Source organism: Lolium rigidum, chromosome 6 (genome assembly GCF_022539505.1).
Source record: "Lolium rigidum isolate FL_2022 chromosome 6, APGP_CSIRO_Lrig_0.1, whole genome shotgun sequence".
NCBI lineage: Eukaryota > Viridiplantae > Streptophyta > Magnoliopsida > Poales > Poaceae > Lolium > Lolium rigidum.
This window is the reverse complement of record NC_061513.1, coordinates 180,934,806-180,942,486: the sequence shown is the minus strand read 5'-3', so window position 1 is coordinate 180,942,486 and position 7,681 is coordinate 180,934,806. Positions and strand designations below refer to the sequence as shown.

The 7,681-nt window shown below is 42.7% G+C and overlaps 1 long non-coding RNA gene across 1 annotated transcript; it reads left to right on the top strand.

Annotated features, from left to right (window-relative positions):
• Positions 1–2,366: 2,366 nt before the first annotated feature.
• LOC124667087 lies at positions 2,367–7,156 on the top strand. The gene is made up of 6 exons (XR_006991153.1): positions 2,367–2,564; positions 2,956–3,083; positions 3,876–3,990; positions 5,351–5,534; positions 6,458–6,509; positions 6,641–7,156. It is a non-coding gene; the product is annotated as an uncharacterized LOC124667087 (long non-coding RNA).
• The last annotated feature ends 525 nt before the right edge of the window (positions 7,157–7,681 follow it).

Here is a 7,681-nt window from a genome sequence, read left to right as displayed (position 1 = left end):
TCTTGATGCCAATACACAAGGTATATCTTTATCTTCATGGCATCCATACTTGAATCCAACACATGGAATACAAGTAGTACCTATGGAGTATTCCTTCATATAAACTCAATGAAAACATTAGTTCATAGGGGTTGTCATTAATTACCAAAACCACACATAGGGGCAATGTACCCTTACAGTCCCGAAGATTTACAGAAAAGACCTCACTGAGAAATGGGAAAACGCAATCCGGTCCTTCTCTTTCCCCACCGCCGAGCCGGAGATCAGCTACGCCGCCGTCATGCACAGAGGCGGGGACGGAGCCACTTGCCTCTATGCAGCCGTAGTATGCGACTGCAGACCTCAGAAAGGGCCTCACGAAGGAGGTTGAAACGCCGGATCTCGCCGGCTTTTGGATAGGCCATGGATTGTCCTTGGATGTCGGACGGCTATCCGCCGCCGAGGTGATGCTCAAAAAAACATCTTCCCAACTCCACTGCTGGTAGATGCTTCGGCTCACCCAGTCAATTCCTCTATCCCTCACCACCTTGGCGCCAGACAGAGGACTAGGACTAGAGGGAGAGAAGCATCTAGCAGCAGGAAAATCTTCACCAACGCCATCGATGCAAAGCTGCCCGCCATCAGACTCACCAATCATGCCACAGATATGAGGAGGCAGGCGAAGAAGATAGGCTTGAAGAAGAATCCAGTTATTGTAGAAGACCTCGCCTGGAGGCCAGAGACCACCGCTGAACGACAGGGTGACCCCGGCCCTGCTTCGCCTCTCCTCGCCGCCACGACCGGCCAGAGGTGCCGAAGCTCCTGGATTTTTGGCGCCCCACCGCTCCTCCTCCTCGCCACCTCGGCTGGCCAGGAAGAACAGAGGAACTCCACACCCCAACGCCAGAAGGTGGCCAGCAGCCACACCTTTATTTGGGGAGACGGTGATTTCTCCCCTCATCCTCAGCTCCTTCCATCGGAGCAAGCAGAGGAGAGAGAGAACTCCTAAAGCCGACGAGATCTGGGCGCCGAGATCTGCAGCTCGTCTCCAACTACCGGGCAAAAAGCCCACTACAGGTACATGGCCTAAACAACTAACTACCCTAGCTACTCCGCCCCCCCCCCCCCCTTCTCCATTTCCGGCCGGCAGCGCCGCTGGATCGAAGTCGGGGGCGGCCCGGTAAGGTGTGTGCGGCTACCAAAGGGAGAGAGGAAGAGCGGTGGGAGGGGAGGGGAAAGTGAGCGGTCTGTGCCTGCAACTTGATAATGTACCATAGTTCTTATGTGCGTGATAAAAAAAAGTATTTTTCGTAGCACGTTCCAAACACTGTATTGATCGGTTGATAATCAAAGGTACAATCAAAATTCATATGTTTCTTATAACCTCGTAAGAATGTATTTTGCATGTATCCTTGCTAGTTTTCAGTTCTTTATATAGTACTACAGTATTACCATCTTAGAATTTTTATTATTGTCTACTCCTTCCGTTTCACATTAGTTGGTCGCTATATTGTACTAAATCAGCGACAGAGGGGTAGAAAAAAGAAGTTGGCTCCCTTGTCCATTTTGGGTCCGCTAGTGACGTGCATCAGTTAATTATGAAGCTCGTATTGCCATGCAAGGAACACGTGGAGTCGAAGATCTTCTCCAGGGGCCGGTTGACACCGTCATGATCAGACAGCTCCCTTACTAGTATACATGTACGGAGTACTAACACATGTGGATTTCGTTTTAATCACACATTGGAGTATATGGATTAATTACTGTGCGTGTACGAGGTCAACTGGTCGACATCTACCTCACACGCACCCCAAGTCGCCGACCGGCCTTGTGTACATGCATGCATGGATTGGGAGCATCTGAAGGTGTATATGATGCCCCCATAAGGGGCTTCACAGGCGTTTGGATTTTCGGCCGTCCGATCGAGCTGATGTGGCGCGATCTCAGCCGGCCATTTCGTCCAGGGCAGCGAGGCCCTCGCTCGGTTCCGCATTTTATCCACGGGTTAGGTGACGATCCCGCGCGGCCCGTTCCATTCGCTCCGCTCTCACCCGCCTCCCACGTCCTCCTCTCCCCTCGCGCCCTCCCATCGCCGCCGCCAGCCCCCAATCCCGTCGCCCCTGTCCTCCTCAATCCCCTCGCTCCCTATCCTCGCTCCATCCCTCCCCCAATCCACTCGCTCCGCGGTCGTCATCCTCAGGTCGAGTTCCATCCTCACCGTCCCCGGGAGCAGCCTTGCCGCCGCTCGCGCCGCCGCAACACACCTTGGGGGAGGGATGGCAGGGGCTGGTCGGAGATGGCAGCGGCGACCGGCCAGAGGTTGCAGCAGCAGCAGCAGCAGTGAAACCCTAGCCGTCACGAGCCAATCCCCACGCGACCTCTCCCTCCAATCCCCACGCGACCTTCTCCTGCCGCGTCCGGCGGCGCTGCTCCGCCTCCCTGGCCGCCACCGGCCCTTCTCCTCCCAATCGGCGTCCCTCGCGCCTCTCCTCGTCCCCGCAGCCAAGAAGTAGGAAGTCAGGGCAGATAACGGGATCAGAAGATGATCATCCCCAACTGGGTTTGGTCATTCTCAAGCAAGCTGGGTAATTTCATATCCAAGGCCACAATAATTGATTCCCCGACCATCGACTCTTGCTTTCCATGACGTGTATAAACACCTTTTAAGTTGGGCACTGGAACATTTTTTTTTGGATGCTTCTGGAGTTCTGGATTGTTATTTATGCATGAGCGGGCTGCAGCACTTCTAGCCTTGTTTGCCTTCTCTAGCTCGTGTAGGTCTCTTATTGTTGCTGCTATCAAGTGCTCGATTGGATATTGCTTACTTCATGTCTGCTTTTTGTCGATTGCTGGCTTGGAGAGTTGTATGAAAAATAAATAAAAAAGTACAAGATGATAATAATGATGTCTGAGTTGTATCACTTATGGGCATGCAAATAATTGCATCATGTTGCACCTTGCTATTTTCCATTGTAGACCGAAGATCCTGTTGGAAATCCAGGTTGAGCATGACTGAGCCAAAGATCAGTGAACTTCATATGATAAAGAAGCGGAAAATTCTACGAGATATGACATGCCCAGAATTCTGCAGTGGTGCTGGAAAGGTATGTTCTTCAAAATTTCCCAAAATACAAATGTCCTTCTGCAACAATTTGTTGTCATGTGCTCATCTCGTATTATATATTTTTCATTTAACGATTCTTCTGTGTATACTGCTTAGCCATCATAGTTTTGATCATAGAACAATAATGAAGGCCCATTGAAATACCTTCTGCAAAGGACACAATATTTGCCTACTTTGTGGAAGAGATAAGATCTAGAGATAAGTCACTTGCAAAGTAGTTTTTCTTATGCTGGTGCAGCTTATAATACTTACTATGTTTTTGAGAAAAATTAAGGTTGTGACGTTGCGTGTCCATATTGAATGGGCAGTAGAAATTCTGGGAAAAAAAATCGAAGGCATCCAGCTGCATAGAATACGTATATATTTTTATACCAGTTAAGGGTACATGCATCCAACGTTGCGATAGACAAAGATGATGTTTATGCTCTGTCTTTACTGAATGAGCTGAACATAATCTTCTTGCTCTTTTTCTGTTAGCCTGAACATTTCTATCCATTCAATAGATTTCACTCTTTCCTATACATAAGCATCTTTAATACTGTAGAAAGTGTACGCATGCAGTATTCGAAAAAATATATAAAGTGATTACTACCTCATATTTAGACTCCTAGAACTTCTCATTTCAAAATTTGGCATCTCTATCAAATGATTTGCTTGATGATCTGCATTCACGGTAAGAGAAGCGCTACTCCTGTTCTTTGAATCAGTGACCGAGCTGGTTAGATCTTACTTTTTTTGGGTACATCATCTCTATTTTTTATTTCTTTCCCAGAAATGAAGATCTCAGAATTACTTACATTGATGTTGTCGAGAGCATTAGGAATGGAAAGCCTATCACCGAGTATTACTTGAAGCTTGTTAAATATGACATACATGGAAAGGACAAGGTTAGTGGTTTTGGACACCTTTCCTCCTGCATAATGCTTGATTGCTATTGCCGAGTCTCTGAAGCACCGTTTTAACTGTTAAGAACAGTAATCTTGGGTTTCATCGGTTCTTTTTCCCTTGTCACACTTTAATGGCTACAGTATGTTAGTTCCTGGAGATTGTTCTGGTCCTTTGAGTGCAGTTCTCATATCCTTATATTTGATGACATGGAACTTATTTATATTGGCACCACTATAGTATCCTGACCGTTGCATTCTAAAGGAAATCAGTATCTTCAACTATAAACTTCAACATGGTCATTGTTTTACAATGTATTTCAGTATCCCCAAATTAAATTATCTGTAGCAGGAAATTTATTCAGCTAGGCTGCTTGGCAATCCAAAGCTTGGAGACGGTAAACCTGAAAACCAAAATCATGCTATAATATTCACTCGTGGAAATGCTGTACAAACTGTTGATATGAATCCCGTACTCATTTACGAAGCTGTGTGCAGACCATAATTATTTATCTCCCTTTCTCAGTCCTCCGTTTCTAGGTAGATACAAATCATGACATCGATCACGTGATCAGTTCCATGTTTCTCCTGCATGAGCAAGAACAAGCCAATATGCTGCATGAAAGAGATATTTATTTGCCTTCTCTAAAATATTTACTTTGCGTTGTAAAGTTTTCCAGTCTAAAAATATAATAATGTCTATGTTTCCTATTATAAGACGTTCTGGTAAGACAATTAATCTTGCCAAAAAGTCTTACAAAAGGGAACAGAGGAAATACTTGGCATGCCAGTAATGTCACCAAGTGTATATATGTAATAAAAATCCTTTCTTGGATATACTCAGAATGGTGCATTTTTTCGTGTTTAAACTCGATTCTCACAGGAGAAGTGCGGATCATGTCATGAGTTTTGATCTTTTGAATATATTCCCAGCATTGCGAAAACGGGGAAAATATTTCAGTTTACTGAAAAGAGATACAAATATAATAAGAAGTTGAAAAAACTACAGTACTCTTTCAGGAAAACTCTTATGTTTTACTCTTTATTTAGATTTTGTTTTTGATATAATTTATTAAAATGTTTGTTGGTACCAACTATGCTTCTCAAGAATTTCGTTTCTGGAGCGTATTCTTTGATGACCCTCTTCCACCCTAGCCAATTCTCTTGAATCATCTGATGCTTTAGCTGCAAGGCTTCTGTGTGTTCCATGATAGAATAGTTTGACATGCGACAACATGTTGATGTTCATACAAAGACACTTCCTCTGTTGGAATAGCTGCATAGAAAATTTTCATTCAGTGATATTCACTTCTGGATACTGATTCGAAGTGCACTAAGATATTGTGATGCCTTCACAATCTAGGAATGATGTTTCTAGCTATACAACTAAAGAGGAAACACATTAGAGAAGATAATGAGGTAGGTGAATCAAATGATTGGATGATGAGCCCTGGGTATACTATCCATGCACCTCTGTGCAAACACCATCTCCTTTCACTGAGCAAAGCCAAGGTGACACCTTTTCCGACTCCTTCAAATTTCTCCAGGTATCACCTTTACTGTCATGTGTAGGAGATTACATGATTTTTTTTAGGAATGATAATAAAAGAAAAAACACAGGATTTGTGCTCAGAGAGAGTATTTGTGCCTTCAGATTGGCATAAATAGAGAAACATACTTTTTGAGATTGTTTCTATTGTCAGTATACTAGCAGGATTATCCTTCTATTTTAATAGTATTTTGTCCCAGCTTTTATGTTTAGCTTTGTATCCCTATATGATTTTTTTGAGACTGCTTGGGTATGCCATATGTGTGTTTGAATTTAGGACCTTCAAAAGAATTTTTGTAAGCCATAAACACGCCTTCACTTCCTGGATTTATCTTGCTTTCTCAACTATTGATCCCTTCGATTGTTTATTGGATATTATCGTGGTTGTTATTTTACAATGTTTGATAATATAGTTAGTGGCGCTAAACTATTTGTCGTCAGCATAAGGCTTGCATTACTGATCATATGTGGAAATCTCAGCTTTCAATGACAGAAAAAACTCTTATGCAATAAACTGCATCTCTATAACTAATTTTGTGGCACAAATATACCAACAGATGTTCCTCATTCTCATTGATTGGATGTGCTTTTGTTTTATGTGGGTACTGCCTTCCAATCATAGCTGGTAAATAACCATGCATGCCGCATTTGTAGTACGAGCAGCTTATATATGATCCTATCATATTATCTTACATTACAGATGTTGCCCAAATAAAAAAATCATGATGTGCTTTAAGTCTACAGACTTTACTCTGAGGCTGACAGTTCTTTCTGTCAATGAAATCTCCATAGATTGCTTCCTTTTATGGATGATGTCCTTGAGAAAAATTATTATTATTATATGTTCCCTGATTCTTAGTCTGTATCCAAATAAGATTAGTGAGTTTTTCATATTCATATTTGGTTATGTCTTGATTGCAGGTCAAATATTTGTGGGTGATTACAGTTAGCAAGGGCTTCACCAATCTGAGAGGTAACGACAATTATGTATTATTCACGTTGTGTTTAACCATCGGGGAGTGAGTTATGGCACACGGTTAGTGCCATCATATGCTCTAATTCTACTAGGCTGATTCGGAGTGAACAATTGACTTTGTTGAGCAGCGACAAACATGCAAAGATACACCCCATGGGTAGGAGGAAGTAAAACTTCTTGTCTTCAATCAGAATGAGGTTCGCAGGGTACGTGCAAGACCCGCTCTTCCCCGAGAGCATACCAGGACTGCCATCGCAAGTTGGTGTCCCTTCTCTTCTCCACTATCGTCTTCTATGCCATGGTTGTAGGCTCTCTTCTCTATCGTCTCGTGGGCTTTCATCATCTCATCGATATGGAATTGGGGATTTTAGAACATGTCAGGCTTGACAATTTAATCGATTGCATTTTATAAGTTTGAGGACTGAAGTGTTCCCACCAGACAAATTTTACGTACAAAGTACTAGAATTATAATTTAGTATTTAAACTCTGTTAGTTAGTATATAAATTTTACGTGCAATACTTGCACCAAAGAGTTATTTTCACCCGGCTAGAGGAGGCATAGATTCTGAATTGTCTGGCTATTTATTGGCCCAGTATACAATTTGACTGGAGCTACGAGAAGTATTTTTATTAGACTTATTCATCTTCCTCTTTCAGAATTGGCTAGAAGAGGAGCTAGCGATGCCTGTATAATTTGTATCATTTTAATATTACCATATTGCTCTTTATTGAAAAACAAATTAACATAAGCCTTACAACAATATCTCTCATCATATTGAGTCTATCTAAGTGCATGCAAGTGTTGTAAGGCTGAATGACTGATTGATCGTCGTGTGTAACATATTACTCTATCTGCTCTAATTATATGGCTGCCCATTTTTACGGCTACCCTTTTGTTTCAACTTGCAGACTTGCTGAGGCTAAACCTATTTTTCTGATTGTATTCTTAATAGTTTTTTGTTTTATCCTAATTTCATCCTATCAACTTTGTTTTGTAAAAACCTAAAAAACATATTATTAATTTTCCACTTTTTAGTGTCGTTACAGAAAATATGAAACAACATGAATTCCACGGGATCGTGCGTCTAAATCTAGTTCAAATATCACGGTGTACGTATGACGTGTCTGCCGTGAAGTGGGAAATTGTGGCATGCACGCGCGCGCCGAC